The sequence below is a fragment of the Gallinula chloropus genome (assembly GCF_964237585.1).
Source record: "Gallinula chloropus genome assembly, chromosome: 4".
NCBI lineage: Eukaryota > Metazoa > Chordata > Aves > Gruiformes > Rallidae > Gallinula > Gallinula chloropus.
Window position 1 is genome coordinate 44,490,288 of NC_140088.1, and position 21,072 is coordinate 44,511,359.

Consider the following 21,072-nt stretch of genomic DNA (forward strand, 5'->3'; position numbering starts at 1 on the left):
CTTTGTAATAGGATGAAATATTGAACCAACGTTCCTTAATTCTGTTAAGCAAGTGATATTATTTCTCTGGGGTGAGTTCTTTTAAAATGGTCCATAGCTTTTGTAGCTATCACTGTATCTCCAGCAGGAGCCATTCCCTGTGGTGGGGGGTTGGATGATCTTGGGGAAGACCTCAGGAAAGAAAGTTGAAACTGTCTTCCCACTCAGACACGGATGCTCTGATTGGACTTTGATCACAGATAGAGGAATGTGAAATACCTTTTATGCACTTTTGCTGCTTTATTAAACCTGTGCATTCAAAAGCATGGGTGGGGCAGAAACTGGGAATCAGAGTACAGAACAGTTCCTACATGTGTCTCTAGACAGAGCATCTTCCAGTGCAACAAAGAACTTTGCCATTGATAGATGGTGGATTTATTCACGGTGATATAAATTGCTTGGGGGATTTGTATTTAGGTTTCTGGTACCTGTTTTCACTAACTCAGTAGTGGTGTTCACTACAGTGGCACAAAACTGCTGTTTTCCCTCTCTCCACTAGTAGACTGTTGTCCAGTATGAGACAGTGACTTATAATTGATGATGTTGTGTATCGCTCTAAAGTAAATATGAGTTTTGCTGTCCTGCAGAACCTTTCAAATTCACAGAATTGTAGGGGTTTGGAAGGGACCTTCAGAGATCATCAGGTCCAAACCCCCTGCCAAAGCAGGGTCCCTAGGACAGGTCGCACAGGGAGGCGTCCAGATGGGGCTGGAATCTCTCCAGAGAAGGAGACTCCATACCCCCCTGGGCAGCCTGTCCCAGGGCTCTGTCACCCTCACTGGGAAAAAGTTCTTCCACATGTTGGTGCGGAACTTCCTGTGCACCAACTTGAGGCCATTGCCCCTTGTCCTGTCCCCACAGACCACTGAGAAGAGGCTGGCCATTTCCCCCTGTGTCCCACACTTCAGATATTGATAAAAAATGGTCAGATCCCCAGGTATACACACTGATGAGGCTGTTTGGGGAAGTTTCCCCTTCTCTTCTGGAAAGCGAAGGGCCTTGTGCTCTGCGGCTGCTGCTTTGCTGCAGCACAATTCAGCTGATCACTGGAAATGCGGAAGTTGCACTGCTGCTTATAGACAGCACACCAACAACTGAGAGAAGGCTGGCGGCTCAGAGGGACCCGTTTCTTTATCCTGTTGTAAAATAAGAGAGAAATATGAGGAATATCTCTCATCAATAGGGATGCTGGCAATGCACCTGGTGGTAAGATCGTTCCCTGCAGTGGAGTGTATCTGAGCTGAAGCACTTCAAAAATATCTGTACTGGGAAAATGGTTGGATCAAGCAGAGTTGAGGGTTGTGTTGACTGATTCAGGAGTGTGATTTGATACCCTGTTATGAGGAAAAATGTCAAACTTAAGAAATCTACAGGGCTCTTGGGGCTAGGCAGCAGATACGGAAATTGGAACAAAGTTTTTACTTAGAGGCTTAGTCCAGTTAATTTTTTTTTTACTGAGCAACAGGCTTTTCTGTCTGAAATTGATTTCAGGGTGGTGACTCAGTGTGGCAGTTGCAGGAGTAGGGTTTTCCAGTGGAAAAGGAACATATTTGGAATGAGATTTGAAAACTGGGTTACTGAATTGCAGGTTATTTCTGGATCAGGTATTTGGGTACGAGCTAACTGTTCTTGAAAGTTCCTGGGGAAAATAACTATTTAACTTATTTGAAAGCTCATTCCCTGCACTCAAGTCTTCACTACACAGACTGGATGTCTCAGTCTTGACTCAGCTAAAACCAGGATTCTGATATTCCCATTAACACTCGTAGCATTAATTAAGCAATCAACCTGCTCATTAAGCCACCACCTATTAGTCAAAAGAAAAATGAAACTGGGGACCCCATGCCATCTTTAAACGGATAATATGTATCGTTTGGTACCACCCTGGTTAGCAGCTCCCTGGTGTGATGGAAACAGACCCCTTGTGCTCTGCTATTCTGGAACAGCAGCTGCAATTAAATCACCTTGAAATGGCTGGTTTTTCACAGCACAGGGAAGAGTGAAAAGAAGAAGATAAAATAAGAACAAAACCTCTGTCTGAAGCTCACATAAAATCCTCAGATTTGGAGGGGAACAAGCTCAGTACCATTCCCTTCTGGTGGTATGAAGGTACCTCCCTTGTGATACACCGGGCCATGCATGAAGCCTCTGAGTTTGAAAAGTATGGGGAAAATAATGGCCTAGCTGAGAGCCCAAGTTATCTCCAGTTCTTATTTCTCCTTTCAGATGCATAGACCTGCCTGTTTATAGACCAAAACCAATTTATACATGATTTCAGTAGTTGTGCTAGGTGGGTAAAGAGCTGGAGCACTTGAAAAGGGAAGAGCATCTGTGTTTAATTGCTGGGGTGGTTCGGTCTGAAGAGTTTGAGAGGCTATAGTGAAGATGGGGTCAGAGCCTTTCTCGGGAGCGCATGGTGGATGCACCAAAGACAACATACACAAGTTGTAAGAAAAGAAATCCCATCTAGGCTTAGAAAGAAAGTTGTATGTTGTCAGAACAGCAGAGCATGGGTCTGGTGACCTGGAGAGGCTGCAGAACCAGCGTTTTGGAAGTGTTCAGAAATCCCGGAGCCCAGTAAACCAAGCAATCTGACCTAACTTTGGATGGAGGTTGGATTAGATGACCTCCAGAGAATCTTTCCAACTTGAATTAATCTTACGATCACTGGCTATTCAATTTTAGGGCTTGTCTAATTCCATTCAATGTCATGAAGATCTTGTATTTTCAAAAACTTTGTACCTCCTCTTGCAAAGAGCTCAATTTCTAGGTTCTGGCATTCTCATGCACTTTTTATTTCTACCTGAAAAAATGGAACAGCGACAGTGAGATGTGATTTACTTGGCAGGTTTGCAGTGACTGTGATTAACAGGGGTTTATTTTTGCTTGACACTTCTATTGTAATTGTGCTGCACAAGAGAAATATAAAATCTTAAAGCTAAAGAAACATTACAGCAGCGTCTTGGTGCTCTAAACAGGCAGCTCTGTTTATAGTACAGCAAAGTGGGTGTTTGATTTAAAGTTTGAATACCAGGGAAAGAACTGCTCATGTCTCTCTTTTGCTTTCATCTGTCCCAATGCCTCAGTTGTGAATGTAGCGTTGTGTAACACAAGGAGAAGGAGCCTCAGGGAAGTATCAGTAATGGTTCTCTCTTGACAACAGGAGTCTGGGAAGAGGATGAAGAAACCTTTTTTTGAATGAATGATGAGCCCATGTGGGGATGCCATGCCAAAGGCACGCTTTAATCTGCATGAGAGGTAGATTTCTGTCCCTTGTTCCTGGGTTTTGGCTCCAAGTAGGTCAGAGAAGGACACATCACACCGCTGACTTCTTGGTCAAGTCTTCACTTTTATAGGCAAGCCACAGAGAATGAAAGTAAGGTGAAACCAGTCTATGTGGCATATATCTGCATGTATCTGACATTGCCCAATGGTAAGCTTAGAGGATGGAATGAAAAACTGAGGGCATGATCCATGTTGCCATGATCCATGCCCAGACTGGGTCACCAGCCAATGTATGTGATGGCAGTTGCTGCAGTAAATGGAGTTGCATGTTTCTCTTTCAATGAGAAAACAATTTCCTTAGTAATGATTTTGTTTCTGTAAATGAATTGGCAATCCTCTATTTTCCCAGTCATCAGACAGTTGTAAGAATACCTCATTATGCTAACTAGCAACACGGCTTTCTCATCTTTTTTGGGGGGATTTCTATACAGTTGCGTCTTAAAACAAACCTCCTGTTTTGCAGGAGGACTGCAGGTGTACCCTTACTTCCTGCACTGATTCAGACTTGACCCTATACAACAAATCAGAAAGAGGTTAGTGCTGCAACAGCTGAGTTTTTTCCAATGCAAAAAGCCTCCTTCGTGCTTATAAATCTGCCGCCAGCCCCCAACCTCACTCCAGATTTCTCCAGATGCTGAGTACTGACCAGTCCTGTGTTACCAGCATCTTTGTTCCTGCAACCCAAGGGAGACATGCAGCCTACAGGCCTTGTCCCGTTCTGCTGCCCCCCCAAGAGGTTTTGATGAAGCTTCATTCTGACCCCAAAAACCCCATGACTTCAAGCAGGCCTGCCGCCACACTCCATTGTGAGCGATACCTCCTCCCTCCAGCAGCAGTCCCTTCACTGGCACCTTCCTTGGGCACAGCTCCTGACCCTTACACCAAAACACTCCCAGAGCTGCCTGTGTGGCTGTGAACAGATCGATGGGTGATGTCCCAGCTGTCCTTGCTTGGGTTTGGTGCTTGGGAAGCTATCCTGGCTTGGGTTTGGTGGTGCCACACAAGCTGCGTGCGCACAGCCCGGCCAGCGCATTTCACTCCTGACCTGCCGTGCTTGTCTTATTTAAGTCCCAGACCTCTCTCAGCAGAAAGTGCCAGTATCACTGAGATGTGCCAGATGGCCTGTCGGTACTCGAGACTCACGAGCTAACCCAAGTTTAAACTGCCATGTGTCTCTGTCTGAAGAAGCCAGCATGTGTCTTGGCAGATGTCTACAGAGCTGTCCCAGAACAAATCAGAATGTCAGTCGCTTGAAGAAAGTGTATTTGGCTGGAGAGTGGAAATCCCACAGTGTTGGGAAGGAGAGAATTGATTGTTGGTGGGGTTCCCTGACAGCGTAGTTCAGTGCAGACAAGTTCTGCTGGAGGACTCCGTGCACCCATGTGAAATGGGCTCCTGCGCTGCCAGGCTGAGGGTCTTTGTGGCCTTTTCCTTCCCAGGAACTCAAACACATCTTGCATTCAGATGAGGCAGCCAGAGGCGCGAGGGAGAAGAGAGAGTTCCTGTTTTTCTCCTCCTGAGTTTGAAAGGTCCCTGCTCAGAGGAACTGTACAAAGGAAGAGGTTGTGGAGTGTGGGGGGACAGGACCAGGCCTGGCAGTTCTGAGGAGAGCCAAGTCCCATCACCTGGCAGGGCCTGGAGAGCTAAACCACTCATCCCTAGATCTGGGACAGCGCTAGTGCCTGAACATGAACATCTGAAACATTTTCAAGGCCAGGTTGGATGGGGCCCTGAGCTACCTTGTGTAGCTCCAGGCCTGGAGGCTGGTGGCCCTGCCTGTGGCAGGGGGGTTGGAACTCTCTGATCCTTGGAGTCCCTTCCAACCCATGCCATTCTATTATTCAATGATTGCTTAAAATGAGCATCTGGGTCTGAACTTCCAGCCTAGGTTAATCTTCCTTTTTTATTTATCTTTATTTCTTGAGTTTTATTAATTTTGCCTTTCCTCTGAAGTTTTGCTTTGAGAAACAGGACAATTGAAATGTGGTGCTAACTCTGTTTCAGGCAAAATTAGTAGATGTAGAGTCCTAAATCTAAACCATGTTGCTAAATGTGAATGAGCCTATTTAGTTAAAAAAAAAAAGCGGTGTGACCTGTCCTAGGGAGCTGCTTTGGCAGGGGGTTGGACTCGATGATCTCTGGAGGTCCCTTCCAACCCCTATGATTCTGTGATTCTGTGAAAACGAGGAAAAAACCAACCCAAAAACCCAAATGACCCTATCCAAAACTTATATCAATATCCAAATTAATTCTGGGGGTTTACTGATTTGTAAATGGTAAAATGGCATGCTCATGCTCATCTGTTTGACATACTCATCTATACTTATGTAGTACTGTATCATTTCTGATGGCTTTCCACCTTTATATATAGCAGATGCTACACAGTAAATTCAACAGTTGGGCAACTGTGTGGTGGAAACTGGCTTGGAAACACTGGTTGAACATACAAATCCATTTATTTCTCATCAAAAATCAATTGCTCTGAGCAAGTTGCCTTTAAGGAAATTCAAACCAAGACATCACAACTTCTCTTTTCTTTTTTTATACATCTCTTCAGATTGCACCCAGTGGAAATGTAATCCACTCATCCGTCAGTAGCAGGTTGTTATACCTTTTAATCTAGTATTTCAAAGCTGCTATGCATCACATAGCACTATACGTGTCAGGTATTACACGAGTAGCGCACGTCTTTGTCATGTATATTTTTCCCCAAGCTTTCTCTTAAGCTCTCTATTCTCGTGCCAGGAGACAAATTAACCCAGCTAAGGAGCTGAAGAGTTGTGCTGTCTTCATCCACTGCTCCCTCCTTCCTTCTGTTTTAACTGCATCCAGCTCCCTACCTTTCAAAGGGTGAGAGGATAGAGGAGGGAAGGGGGCAAATCATCTCTCTGAAGTGTGGCCGTTCTTTGCTTGTTGTTAAGATGCAAGTCAAGGCCTTGCAAAGCAAAAGCTTCAAAGGATTTGATATTCGGAGGTCAAGGAGGATAGCAGATTGATTGAATAGGATAAGGTTGTCAAAGAAATAAGAGGAAGAATATTTTAGTGAATATTTGCTATACCTACGCATGTGTGCAGGTACATGGGCGTAGAGAACAGACAAGTTTCTTTAAGAATAAGCCTAAGAGTGGTAAGCATATGCTGGAAGTGATGCGGGAGCCTGTCCTTGTTTTGTAGGCGCTGTGCACGATGAGGACTGCTAGGGTTTGTGTATCACTGCCCTCTGCTGCAACCAAGCTGGAGTTCAGTTCCTGCAGCTTTTCCCCTTCATCACATTCCGTGCTGCGTCCGTATTGTGCTTTCCTGGGTCAGGTGTAGCCAGTGTCCTGCATTTTGTGTGCAGCCCGTTCCGCGGGTATTGATCCTCCCCTAGCTCCATGTGGCATGGACCTGGCCCAAATATTGCAGCATGTGGGACTTCCCAGGGACTCTGTGCTCTGGGAGGAAGGATGGTTTTCAGCCAGTTGTTGATGCCACTTCTGCGTGTCTTGATCATAGATCTCCATTCTCTTTGGGACACAGAATCGTAGGGGTTGGGAGGGACCTCCAGAGATCATCCTGTCCAACCCCCCTACCAAAGCAGGATCCCTAGGACAGGTCGCACAAGGAGGCGTCCAAATGGGTCTTGAATCTCTCCAGAGAAGGAGACTCCACACCCCCCTGGGCAGCCTGTCCCAGGGCTCTGTCACCCTCACTGGGAAAAAGTTCTTCCCCAGATTGGTGCGGAACTTCCTGTGCTCCAACTTGAGGCCATTGCCCCTTGTCCTGTCCCCACAGACCACTGAGAAGAGGCTGGCCATTTCCCCCTGTGTCCCACACTTCAGATATTGATAAACATGGATCCGATCCCCTCTCAGTCTTCTTTTCTCAAGGCTGAACAGCCCCAGGTCACTCAGCCTTTCCTCATAGGGGAGATGCACCGGGCCCTTAATCATCTCCATGTCCCTCCTCCGGACTCTCTCCAGGAGATTCCTGTATTTCTATACCAGGGAGCCCAGAACTGGACACAATACTCCAGGTGGGGCCTGACCAGGGCAGAATAGAGGGGGAACTCTGCGTGTAAACATGTTCACACATTGCACGAAACTTACACATCCCTATAGAAGGTGTGCATGTGTAATCCTAAATGATTCCACAGAATCAAGCATCACTCTTAAAATTACCAAATTTGGATGTTTTATGTAACCCTGTGCTCTCATGTGACAGCACTTGAAAAAAGTGCTAAAAGCCCTGAAAAATCATGAGGAATTTAATTTCCTTAAATTGTGAAGGTCCTTCCTGGTCCTACTTGACCTTGCTGGATTTGAACCTCTGTAGCACAAAGTGAAGCTATTATAAATCAGCAGCTTGTGTAGTCACTGCACATGGATATTCCCATGTGCAATAAAAATACAATGAAAAATCACCAAATAGTCCAACTTTATCTTTCTGCATTGACTAGTCTGCTCTTTCTAGTCACCAGAGACATTGTCAAAAGGGAAGGTAAAACCAAGATGACCTTCCAGTCACCTGGGCACAAGGTGGAACAATGCAAAATTAAAAATTTCTCTTGTTGAAGAATATAAGTATTTTAAAAATTACTAGACTGTAAAGCACCAAATGAAAGCTGTGACCCTGAAACAATGCAGGTCTATGAAAAATGGCTTGGTTGATTAGTTAATTTTTTTTCCCCAAAAAAAGTTTTCTTTTTAGCCTTTTCAGCCTTTCAGTTGAAACTAAAAGCTGGAATAGAGACAGATTTGATGATAAATTACCTGCCGAACTCCAGTGCTGAGATGAATTGGTATTTCAGCCACAATAACAAAAATTGTTACATATTAAGAGCATTCTTGTTGCTGACTGTGGTTTTATTCTGAAACACAGCATTTAGCTGATGGAATATTGTGGCTAATGAATAAAGCATTAAAAAGAAAAGTCAACAATATTTCAGTGCCTGTAGAAATTCATAGGAATGAATGATTAATGCTTTTCTGCATTCATCTGGCAAGCTTCAAAAGCGCAGCACTATTACAAAAGTTTGTTTCCAGATCTGAATGACACAGCAAAAGAGCAGAGATTAATTAGAACTATCGTGTGGCTTGGGTTTGTTTGGATGCCAGTGTTGAGCAGGCTGCACTCAAGCTGCAATACTCTCCTGTCTTCATAGCAACCTGGGAGTTGGGTGGTGAAGGATCTAGGGACAAGGTTTTGCTTTTCTCACACCTCTTTCTTTGTTTCTGCCCTGCCTCAAACATTCCCGTGGGCTGCTAAGCACCAAATTCCCAGCAGGGTAGCTTTGCTCCCGCTGTGCCTGAGAAGCCACGTGCCCACCGGTGCCCACCGAGGCTTAGGTGGAGATCTGACCCCAGGACAAACCATTTACCTTGATGCACTGCAAAAGCAAAGATATATAAGTGCCCAATCAATAGCCACAGGAAGGATCAAACCTTTGAGCGTGGTTTGACAACCTTTACTTTGAGTCAGTTGCTTTAATTTGATGCCTTTCCAGTCATTAGAAAAATGAATCCCTCTTGTTATTCCATGCCTGTATTTTGTAGTCCTGGTTTCAGGTGGGATGGAGCTGATTTATTTTTTTTCCCATTAGCTGGTGTAGTGTTGTGGCTTGGATTTAGGGAGAGTATAATGCTAATAGCACATCAGTGGTTTTAGCTGTTGCCGGGCAGTTGTAGTGCCTACACTAAGTCAAGGAATTTTCAGCTTCTCACACCCTGCCAGGTGCACAAGGAGCTGGTAGAGCTGGGCCAAAGGGATGCTCCCAAACATTTAGCAGCATGCTCCACATGGGGAAGCCAGCCGGGAGGCGTGATCCCTGCTTGGAAACACACTGGGCATTGGGGGTAGTTGTGGTTTGTTCCCCTCGGTTGTGGTGAGGAGTTGCATTTGTGCATCACTTGTGTGGTTTTTTTATATATATATATAGTATATATATGCGTGTATACATATAAAAATAGCTAAATATATGTAATTTATATAAAATAATAATAAGTATTATTCTCTTCCGTGTTTTATCCTATCAAACTGTCTTTATCTCAGCCCATGAGGGTTTTTCCCACTCTCACCCTCATTCCCTTGGCGGGGAGTGTGAGCGAGTGGCTGCATTGACCAGGGTTAAACTCTGACATCTGTTTGCTCTTACCTACCAGTGTCTGGCTTTTTCAGTCACAGGGCTTTTCAGGAAGTTTATTGAGCGGGTTCTTACTTGCATTTTAATTAAATGGCCTGCATTGCAAAACACAATGGTTGGTTCCAGAGTTTAAATCTCCTGACTCTAATCCCCATGGTGTTCTAATGAAGTTAACTTTAGCAACTGTAAATCCAGTCTCATTGCTTTTACGCATACATTAGGTTTGATAGGTGAATGATATATCTTATTTACAAGACTGGAGTTACTGTTAATGTCACTGGTGGTGCTGGGGTGAAAAGGAAAGGTTGGTTTGTGGGGTTTTTTTTACTTTAAATTGTACTGAGAACTACCTAGTGCACCAGCTTATTTTTACCAGTCATAAACAGCAGACCGGTGAGAAATGCCTGCTGCTAAAAGCTGCGCTGGAGACAGTTATAATATAGTCTCCAGGAGATGCTGTAGCATCTTGTGTGCCATCGTGGGTGTTGGCATAGTGCTAGCGGAGACAAACTGTATTACCTGGCTTGTGGGGATACCCTGAATGGTTGCTGAGAAGTCCTGAGCCCTCTGGTCTGTCATGTGTTCACTGTACACAGCACCTGACAGTGCCGTCGATTTGGCTTTAGAACCCTCCATCAGAAATGGCAAACAAGGAAATGAAAAAGCCTTCAAGCTTTCAATACCCATCCATCATTAGAAATAATGCACACTTGCATGTTTTCTTTAACTGTATTTTTTTTCTTCTCCCTTTTCTGTGTGGATAAATTTCTCCAATTCACATGCTGTTTTCCCATGGATTTGTTCTGAGTGTGGTATGAATTGATGAGCTTGGATATTTTTGATGTATGATTCACTACCACATGCAGGGAAGAAAATTATATTTTGGTCCTGCAGAGAAATAAAACTAAGCAATTAATTCTTCATTCAGTTAATTCCAATCAGATGGCTGCATGCTTTGCAAGAACAGAGTCTCAGGATTCCTGGGCTCCATCAGAAGAGGGGTGGCAGCAAGGACAGGGAGGGGATTGTCCCTCTCTACTCTGCCCTCGTGAGGCCCCATCTGGAGTCCTGTGTCCAGAGCTGGGACACCAATACAAGAAAGATGTGGGACTGTTGGAGAGGGGTCAGAGGAGGCCATGAAGATGATCAGAGGGCTGGAGCACCTCCCCTATGAAGAGAGGCTGAGGGAGCTGGGCTTGTTCAGCCTGGAGAAGAGAAGGCTGCAGGGGGACCTCATTGCAGCCTTCCAGTCCCTGAAGGGAGCAGAGAAACAGGAGGGGAATCAACTTTTTAAAAGGGCAGACAATGCCAGGACAAGGGGGATGGATTAAAGCTGAAGGAGGGAAGATTTAAATTAGATATTAGGGGTAAGTTTTTTAGAGAGAGAGTGGTGAGGTGCTGGAAAAAGCTGCCCAGAGAGGTGGTGGATGCCCCACCCCTAGGAGTGTTCAAGGCCAGGTTGGATGGGATTCTGGGCAACCTTGTGTAGCTCCAGGCCTGGAGGTTGGTGTCCCTGCCTGTGGCAGCGTAGCTGGACCTCTGTGATCCTTGTGGTCCCTTCCAACCCAGACCAGTCTATGATTCTATGATTCTTCTCTGTTATTAGGTCATTTGCACAATAAGAATTTTCTGTGTGCAGACACCTTCACAGCATGACCAGAAATGAGTAATAAAACACGCAAGAAACTTTGAGAAGTTGGTTACTGTAAAATGCTAACTATACTCACAAAACACCACCCCAACCCAGACTGATAAGTGATGTATGTCTGTAGCAGTGGAAAATTTTACATCAAATTATTATAGACTTTTGTTTTGTGTTGCATAGAAAGTCTTGTTCCTTTATTTACGTACCTAGTTTTATTGTGATCTGATTGGGTCTCTTGGTTGATTTATTCTGAGGGGGGGTTGAAACCTGTTTGGTTGTTTTCTGGTTCATGTCAAAATCATTATCAGATCCACCTGAGGGAATAACTTTCTTGTCTGATATTTTACTTTTGCCCTACGTATTCAGTAAATTTAATTCCTATTTCCTGAATAAGTTAGACTGAAAATCACTATTTTTATTTTATTGTTTTGTTTTATTTTGGTTTATTTTATATTGGTTTTTTAAATTTATTTTATTTTATTTATTTTCTAAATGTCCAGTGTTGTTTTGTTGAATGCTCTCTATGTTTTTCTCCTACCAGACACACAGTGACAGGTGGGCTTTAAGTGCAAGATGGTAGTCACAGCAAAGAAATAAAGATTACTGTATGCTGACAACATATTGATTGCGAGGCTATTCCAGGTGATTGTTGCTGAATTGGACAGCGGCCTGTTCATCAAAGTTTATTTATCTGGTCAAGTAGAAAAAACAGACTCAGAAGACTAGATCTTTTAAAGTATAATTTATAGTTTGGCATCGTAGCAGCTTTTATTCATCACTTATGTTGTTGCTACATTATCACAGAATCACAAGGTTGGAAAAGACCTTTAAGATCATTCGATCCAACCATTCCCATCCTATGCTAAACCATATCCCTAAGTACCTCATCTACCCGTCTGTTAAACACACCCAGGGATGGTGACAAAAGTCCCTCCTTGGGCAGCCTGTTCCAGGCCCTGACAACTCTTTCAGGGAAGAACTTTCTCCTAACATCTAATCTGAGCCTGCCCTGGAACAGCTTCGTGCCATTTCCCCTTGTCCTGTCTCCTGTCACCTGGCTGAAGAGACCATCGCCCATCTCTCTACAACCTCATGTCAGGTCAGTGTAGCAGTGATAAGGTCTCCCCTCAGCCTCCTCTTCTCCAGGCTGATCACCCCCAGCTCCCTCAGCTGCTCCTCATAGGATTTGGCCTCCAGCCCCTTTACCAGCCTGGTTGCCCTTCTCTGGAGTCATAATGCAATTATATTTTATATATTATTTATATGTCATAATATATATTTAATATATTACATATATTTTTTTTTTAATTAGGAAGAGTTGATGTGAAAGCTCCAAAGAGTATCAGGTCCTTGACATGGTGGCTTGCTCCCTTGTGAAGCTGTAAGATGTACTTGGTGATGACATGCCCAGAAGTTGAAAATGCACAACTTGAAACTGCTAAAATAAAAAAAAAGTCCCCAACAACTAAACAGACAACCAAAAACTGTCAAAATGAGCTTTCAGTATGTCTTTGGATACCCATCTCAGCAACTCGGTTTGCCAGAAGCATGTTGTACCTGGTGGGAGCTGACAGGGATCTGTTTAGGCACTGCAACCATGCACCCAGCATTAAATAACACAGATGTAAAGGCTCAGGAGGCTCCTCAGGTGAGTCCAGTGTGTGTTTGTGGGAGGAGAGGGATGGCCGTGAGTGGGCAGCGGAAGGATGGAGACCTTTGCCAACTCTGCTAGCCTATGCAGCAAGAGGTTGTGGTGGTCCTTTGGTTCGGTCAGCTTGCACATCACTTCCCTGCCTTGAATCCTCTACAACTGTAAATCTTCTGGGAAAACAGTGAATTTTTAAAAAGCCTGGCATAAAAAGATATCTTGCTGCAACCTTTCAAAAAGTTACTGTCACCCTTAAAGCGTTATACCTACCTTCCTTGTTTCTGGTTTGATTTTGTCCAGACCACCTTCTAGTATTGAACCACAGTTCACGGTGAAAACATCTGTTCTAGTCCTTCTCTTGGCTAGTGCCAAGCGTGGGGTGATGTAACCTCCATCATCCTGCTCTACAACCACATCCCAGCTCAGAGGAGGAGCACCACACTGACCACTCATGTTGTCCATTTGCCTGGGGACAATTCCCTACAGGGAGATGTCCATTGAGGGGTCTGGTAAGCACTCTGTTATCTTTGGGGTTTTCTACAGTACATAAACAAATGAATGAGTTTGAGCTGTTTATGCAGTACGTTAGCATATCTCTGCCAGGTACTTCCTGCTCATTTGTTTCCTCTTCAGCTTTTTGCTCCTGTTGCCAGCATCAAGTTAAGAAACGTGCCTGCTCTTCAAACATTGTTTCAGGCCTTTGCTCTGATAAAGAGAGCAAGGCTAGCACATGTGTCACGGGTTTAACCCAGCAGGCTGCTAAAACACACACACAGCTCTTCGTGTGTGTGCACACGCACCCCCCCCCATGCACCCCCCGGCCCCTGCCCAGAGGGATTGGAGAGAGAATCAAAAAGAAAAAAAGGTAAAACTTGGGCATTGAGGTAGAAGAATATACAAAACAAGTGATACACAGCATGGTTTCTTATCACCCCAGGTTGATACTCTGCTAAGTCCTGAGCTGTGCTTCCCTCAGCTAACTCCTCCAGTTATATACTGAGCATGACGTCATATGGTATAGAATATCCCTTTGGACAGTTTGGGTCAGCTGTTCTGGCCGTGCCCCCTCCCAGCTTCTTGGCCCCCCACCCATTCTTGCTGGCAGGGCAATATGAGAAGCTGAAAAGTCCTTGACTGCTTGGCAACAACTAAAACATCAGTGTGCTAACAGCACTGCTCTCATCCTAAATCCCAAACACAACACTCTGCTGGCTGATGGTAAGAAAATTAACTCTGTCCATGCCAAAACCAGGACAGCGTGTTACAGTCTTTCTTTGCAGGCTGTTCTTCCCCATTAACTAGTATAAGCTGTCCCACAGGGACCATCTCACAGATGCCTGAAGATCTCTGTGGGTTCCCCTGACTCTCGTACAAGACAGCTGAGCAGAAACCCACCTTGTATTCCTCTGTACTTGGATGCTTTACTTTACAAGCACCAAGGAACAACTTCTCTGCCCCGGTGGAGAACATTATAAAATAAACACAGCCAGAGCTTTCTTCTTGCCCAGTGCTGTATTTTAAGAAAATCGCATTGTGACTGATTACAGTTAGCTTCCTTAGAGCCACTCCTAATTAATGTGCAGTATTCCCTTATATTGCTCATCCATTTGGTGGCTTGGGACTCAGTTGCAGATGCTTGTTTTGTGTGTGAAGGCAAACTTACATCAGAGTGGTGTTCAGGTTTTGCTAATTCCTCCACATTCTCTCGTCTTTCCTCGGGTACTTTCTGGAGACAGGGGAGCCCATTAGGCTGGGGTGCTTGAGGCAGAGGGTTACTGTAGCCAGCATGGCAGAGGGCAAGCATCCCTCTCCTAGCTCCTCAGTCCCCATGGCTGGGTGCTGGCTCAGAGCTGGCTGGAGAAGCACTGGGAGGAAGCTCTCAGGGTATCTTGATACCCTCTCCTCACAGATAAAACTCACAGATGAGGCTCTTTGCATCATTGTTCTGCAATGCTGCTCTCCCCTCCTCTTCCCTGAGAAATCTGCCAGGCTTGTGAAATTAAAGCCAGGGAAGATCAGAACAATATCTAATGTAATCAGGGCGATAAAGCTCAAGAACAGACCTCTTGCAGCCTCTCTGCTGTATTCAGTCAGCCTGCTGCTTAAGCCCTCTGCGAGGTAGATTTCAGTGTAACTTCTAATTAGGTATCTGGGTCATGTTTGACACACTCTTGGTTCAGCACTGACGTTTCTGTGCTCCTACTTAGCTCTAAACTTGCCAGCTGTTTTCCTTAAATAATTCTACCTTACATTAAAGGATTGTGAATCTTATGTAATTACACCCACGGTAGCGCAAGGACAGTTGTAGGGACAGGGAAGTAGGAAATAGCTCAGTGTTTTCTCCCAGCCTTAGCATTGAATCATTAAAATTTGGATTCCCACCTCTGCTGTGACAAGGTTCTCTAGCTCTGCCAAGCTCTCATTCATAACATCTAGGCTGTCAGTTCCAGACACAGCTCTGGAAACAGCTGTCCTCTGAGCCACCATGTCTCCTAGGCCTTTCCTGTGAACTTTTTAATCCAGAAAAGTCAAGATTAAATTCCCTTTCATGTCCCCCTCTACTCTGGGTCAGGCCCCACCTGGAGTACTGTGTCCAGTTCTGGGCTCCCTGGTATAAAAAAGACAGGGATCTCTTGGAGAGAGTCCAGTGGAGGGCTATGAAGGTGATTAAGGGCCTGGAGCATCTCCCCTATGAGGAAAGGCTGAGTGAGCTGGGACTGTTCAGCCTTGAGAAAAGAAGACTAAGGGGGGACCTTACTAATGTTTATAAATATCTTAAGTATAGGTTGCAGGGGGAAAGGGCCACCCTTAGTGTCTGTGGAGTCAGGACAAGGGGCAATGGCCTCAAGTTGGAGCACAGGAAGTTCTGCACCAATATGTGGAAGAACTTTTTCCCAGTGAGGGTGACAGAGCCCTGGTACAGGCTGCCCAGGGGGGTGTGGAGTCTCCATCTCTGGAGAGATTCCAGACCCGTCTGGACGCCTCCCTGTGCAACCTGTCCTAGGCACCCTGCTTTGGCAGGGAGGTTAGACTCAATGACCTCTGGAGGTCCCTTCCAACCCCTATGATTCTATGACCTCTCTTCAGCTGTCAGGGGATCTGTTACCAGTTTGGATAGTTTCAGGGAGGGGTTGCATGAAATTTCTTTGAATTATTATTTTCTGAAACAGATTCACATTGTGGAAGCTCAAACAGTACTGACACAATAAAAGCAAAGTGTGAGAGTGCTGGAAAAGGCACGGCAGGGTGTGGTGTACCAGACTAAGAAAAAAAGCTTTGCATGTGTAGCATCAAGTAGGGTTCACTCTGGTAGGGCCTATGCTGTGGAATGAGAAGATCTTAAAAAAAGGATGTCTTTGTCACCACCCACTCCTTTGTCTTGGGATTCTTAAACCAGTCTGTTCATGGAAAAGGGGTTGCCCATTTTAGGGATGGTTTGTTAGAGATTTGCATCTGTAGGTGCCTTCCTAGCTTCCTGCTCCTACTCCTGGTTCAGTCTTGAGTCCCTGTCTGCTCTTTCTGTGTTTGTGCGTGGGTCCTCCTCCAGCTGGCAGGGTCTGCACAGCCTCACCCGCTGTGCTTTGCTCTGGGCCCACCATCACTTCATCTGCGCTTGGTACCATTCACTCCCCACCTTCTGGTGTCCTCTTTCCCCTCCCAGCTTCACACTTTCTTCTCTGCCACTTCTTGTGCTCAGAGCAGGCTCTCTGCTTACCAGGTATGCTGATGGTTATCAAAGCGGTGCTTTCAGAAAGCCTTTCATGTTTCTAGTGCCTTTCAGTTTCCAGGAATGAAAACCTGTACAGTCACCCAACTCACCAGTGAAGAAGTTGTCATAAGTCAGGTCAGAGACAGCAGCTGAGCTCCTTGCCTTGTGGTTTCACACAGCTTTTCTGTCTCTTACATTGCTAAACTCTGCAGCTTGACAGCGCCCTTATCAGGTTTTATTACGTCTTTTCACACGAGTAGGGAAGGTAAGAGTGACCTCCCATAGACAAGAAGGCTGTAGCTCAGGTGAACACAGAGACCTAGGTATGAGATCATCCCTTTCCTCACTATGGTTGCAGGAAGGATGGAAACATGGCAAGCAGGCTCCTGGGCAGAGGCAAATCAAAATAGTCACCTGCGATTACATATTTTCACTTCAGGCTACCTCTGGGTAACAGAGATCATGAACGTGGACCTGGAGGTTGGCTCTGTAGGACAGGAGGAGCATCCTTCACAGGTGATGCCGGGAGAGATGGATTCATATGCTTGTGCAGGGAGAGGTAAAAGCCACACAGCTGGTTTGCACCCCATCTGCGTGGGTCTGTGGAGCCACTTTGCTGGGTTTAGTAAACTAATGGAGGGTAGCATCTGCTCTTCTGCTCTGTCACTTGGCGGTCCCTGACCAGCCGGGCTGGGTCTCTGAGCACATTTCCACCTCTCTGTGCTATGGGAGTCAGTCGCTCATAGAGCTCCACCCCCCAGCCACAGGCAGGGCCACCAACCTCCAGGCCTGGAGCTACACAAGGTTGCCCAGGGCCCCATCCAATCTGGCCTTGAACACCCCAGCTTTGGACACAGGACTCCAGATGGGGCTCCTGATGGAGCCCATGGTACCACTGGCCTTGCGAGCTGCAAGAGCACACTGCTGGCTCATGTTAAGTTTCTCGTCCACCATGGAGGTATTCAAAGCAGTGCTGTGCTTCTTAGTTGGACGAGATGATCATTGTGGGTCCCTTTCAACTGAAATGCTCTATTCTAATCAAGTAACCATCTCAGTAAATTGAAGATAGACAGGCTGGCTGACAGTGTGCTTCTGTAGCTGGAGGCAGTGCCATTGCCACGGAGAACCAACCACTCTGTGCAAGATCCTGTGATGGTTACTTTCCATGGCCAGGACATCTTGGTGGCATGTTTGAACGTTTCATCTTTTCCCACAGTTTAGGGAAGTGATTCTCCTGTCCTTATCCCCGCACATCCCACCTGGACATGCCCGACCTGTTCTGCTGTACCAACCTTGTTTGCATTTGCCATCATCCCTCATTTCTCATCTCTGAGGTGTGCTTAAGTGACACAGTTGACTTTAACTTTTTCTGCTTGTTTGGGATCATGCTGAATGGTGGCATTTTGATGCAAAACTTGGTTTTGGGGGTGTTTTTTTATAGGTTTTGGATTTATAGATATACTTGGAGTGTACAAAACCCATCAAACATCAGCAAGGTCTAAAGTGTGTGGTTTCCAGTTAATCAAATACGTGAACTACAAAGTGCTTTGTCCCTTTAACGTTGCACTATTTAGTACTTTTATACAAGGAATTCTCTGCTTACCCTTAAGGACAATTTTGATATGTATTGCTGGTTATTTTAGCTGAGATCTGTGCAGTGCTGGAAGACTGATGAGAATCAACTAAATCTTCATTTTACAGTGTATGAACTAAACTTTGTACACGTTGTGAGTGGGGGGGGAGGTTAATGCATATTTCCATATGAAAGCAAAACTACAGAAAAAAATATTCCTAGAAATGGTAATCTGTTTTACAAAACACTGACTTCTGAATTGTAAAGCAAAGAGAAACAACCCAAATTTAGTCTGGCACTGTATGCTAGCTCAATCAAGAACTGAATGCTTGAAACCAAGGGCAGAGTCCTCCAATGTCTATGTGGCTAGGTGAAACACCTCAAGTGCCACTGGAAAATCTAGTCCGATGTTAAAAAATGGCTGTAATGATTATGCAAATTATGTACTGCAAATTGAAAGGATGTAGGCTCCTGAGGGCATCCCAGTTTTGAAAATGAAACAAAGGAGCCCAAATAGTTTGGAAACTTGTGTCCAGCACCTTCTTTTAAAAATAGAGAAGGGTTGTCTGTGTGATGCCTTTCTGTTGAGTGTGTAATTTGTCTGGGGTTGGCATTGTTAAACTTCATCCCTATGGGCTGAGACCAATGGGATTAAGTTTAACAAGGTCAAGTGTAGAGTGCTGCACATGGGACATAACAACCCCATGCAGCACTACAGGCTTGGGGGAGACTGGCTGGAGAGCTGTCAGGCAGAGAAGGACCAGGGGATGTTGGGTGACTGGAAGCTGAATATGAGCCAGCAGTGTGCCCAGGTGGCCAGGAAAGCCAATGGTATCCAGGCTTGTATCAGAAATAGTGTGGCCAGTAGGTCTGGGGAGGTGGTTGTGCCCCTGTACTCAGCACTGGTTAGGCCGCACCTGGAGTGCTGTGTCCAGTTCTGGGCTCCTCACCATAGGAAGCACATTGAGGTCCTGGAGCAAGTCCAGAGAAGGGCAACCAGGCTGGGGAAGGGGCTGGAGGGCAAATCCTATGAGGAGCAGCTGAGGGAGCTGGGGGTGATCAGCCTGGAGAAGAGGAGGCTGAGGGGAGACCTTATCACTGCCTACAAGTACCTGAAGGGAGGTTGTAGAGCAGTGGGAGATGATCTCTTCAGCCAGGTGACAGGAGATGGGACAAGGGGAAATGGCATGAAGCTGTGCCAGGGCAGGGTCAGATCAGATGTTAGGAGAAAATTCTTCCCTGAAGAGTTGTCAGGGCCTGGAACAGGCTGCCCAGGGAGGGGGTTGAGTCACAGACCCTGGGTGTGTTTAACAGATGGGTAGATGAGGTACTTGGGGATATGGTTTAGTATAGGACAGGAATGGTTGGACTGGATGATCTTAAAAGTCTTTTCCAACCTTGTGATTCTGTGACAAACTTTTTAGTCAAAATATGTAACAAATCCACCTAGGGAGAAATCTCAAAAGCATGAATGGTTCTTAGGCTGCCACAGCCCAGTAATTATCTGAGGGAAATGTCCATGTCTGTGTATTGAGGGAGGCAAAAGGGATGCAAACAACTACAGAGAAGAAAATGAGAGGCAGGCAATGGGGGTGCATTGTTTTCCTCTCACAATTACTACTTTAGGATACCAAATTACACACAGCGTACAAATACCCAACAATTTAGTTTCATAAAAGGGAGCATTGTAAACCAGCATAATCCATATAATTACTTCAAAATAGGTTTAAGACAAAAATGTGTGTTTAATAACCAGATGATAAAGCTGATGAGATCTTCACGGGGAAAAAACCCAACTAGTTGAATCTAAGCCAATTGAAGACCTACTTCTCTCTGTTCCTGAGATCCATTGATTAGCTTTCCTGAAAAAAAGCTTGAAACCCCCAATTTGTTGTTGCTATAGACTTTTCTTACATTATTTTAATACTAAGCAAGCAATTAAGCCCCATCAACAGTAATGGTTGTTTTCATCGTCATGTGTTGTGGCAGGAGGTGGTGTGGGGTTTTGTACAGAGCTCACCGTCTCCTCAGGGAGGAATTCTTTAGTGGTCAAACTGGTCAGTGTTTATGGGGAATTACATTGATCCTTAATGCCAGAACTTAGCCCAACCAGCTACTACCCAGACAGAGTGAGTCAGGAATTTGGGTGAGACAGAACCTCCTGTGCAAGGGAGTCCTCCAGGATGGGAACCTCGCTGGAACCCAGCATGAACTGGCATTGGTGAGGCCACACCTGGAGTGCTGTGTCCAGTTCTGGGCTCCTCACTACATGAAGGGCATTGAGGTCCTGGAGCGAGTCCAGAGAAGGGCAACCAGGCTGGGGAAGGGGCTGGAGGGCAAATCCTATGAGGAGCAGCTGAGGGAGCTGGGGGTGATCAGCCTGGAGAAGAGGAGGCTGAGGGGAGACCTTATCACTGCCTACACTGACCTGACAGGAAGGTGCAGAGAGGTGGGCGATGGTCTCTTCAGCCAGGTGACAGGAGATGGGACAAGGGGAAATGGCACGAAGCTGCCCCAGGGCAGGGTCAGATTAGTTGTTAGGAGAAAGTTCTTCCCTGAAAGAGTTGTCAGGGCCTGGAACAGGCTGCCCAGGGAGGGGGTTGAGTCACTAACCCTGGGTGTGTTTAAAAAAAGGGTAGATGAGGTTAGTTCCACATGTTGGTGTGGAACTTCCTGTGCTCCAACCTGAGGCCATTGCCCCTTGTCCTGTCCCCACACACCACTGAGAAGAGGCTGGCCATTTCCCCCTGTGTCCCACACTTCAGATACTGATAAACATTCTCAGTCTTCTTTTCTCAAGGCTGAACAGCCCCAGCTCTTTCAGTCTTTCCTCACAGGGGAGATGCTCCAGGCCTAAGAAGCTATCCTTGGCTGAATGAGGTTAGTATCTTCGAGCCTTGCAAAAGGGACCTGCCCAGTAGTAGACAGTACTGAATAAATCACAGAATCATTAAGGTTGGAAAAGACCTCCTCCAAGATCATCTAGTCCAACAATTCTCCTATCACCTCTATTCCAAACCCATTTCCCGAAGTACCTCATCTAACCTTTTCT

General features: G+C 45.6%; 1 protein-coding gene across 5 annotated transcripts in view; it reads left to right on the plus strand.

The window, feature by feature from the left end:
* The window catches only part of RGS6 (regulator of G protein signaling 6), a gene marked incomplete at both ends in the record, with an annotated part of 295,933 nt that overhangs the window by 181,783 nt on the left and 93,078 nt on the right, over positions 1 to 21,072 (plus strand). The window lies entirely within an intron of this gene.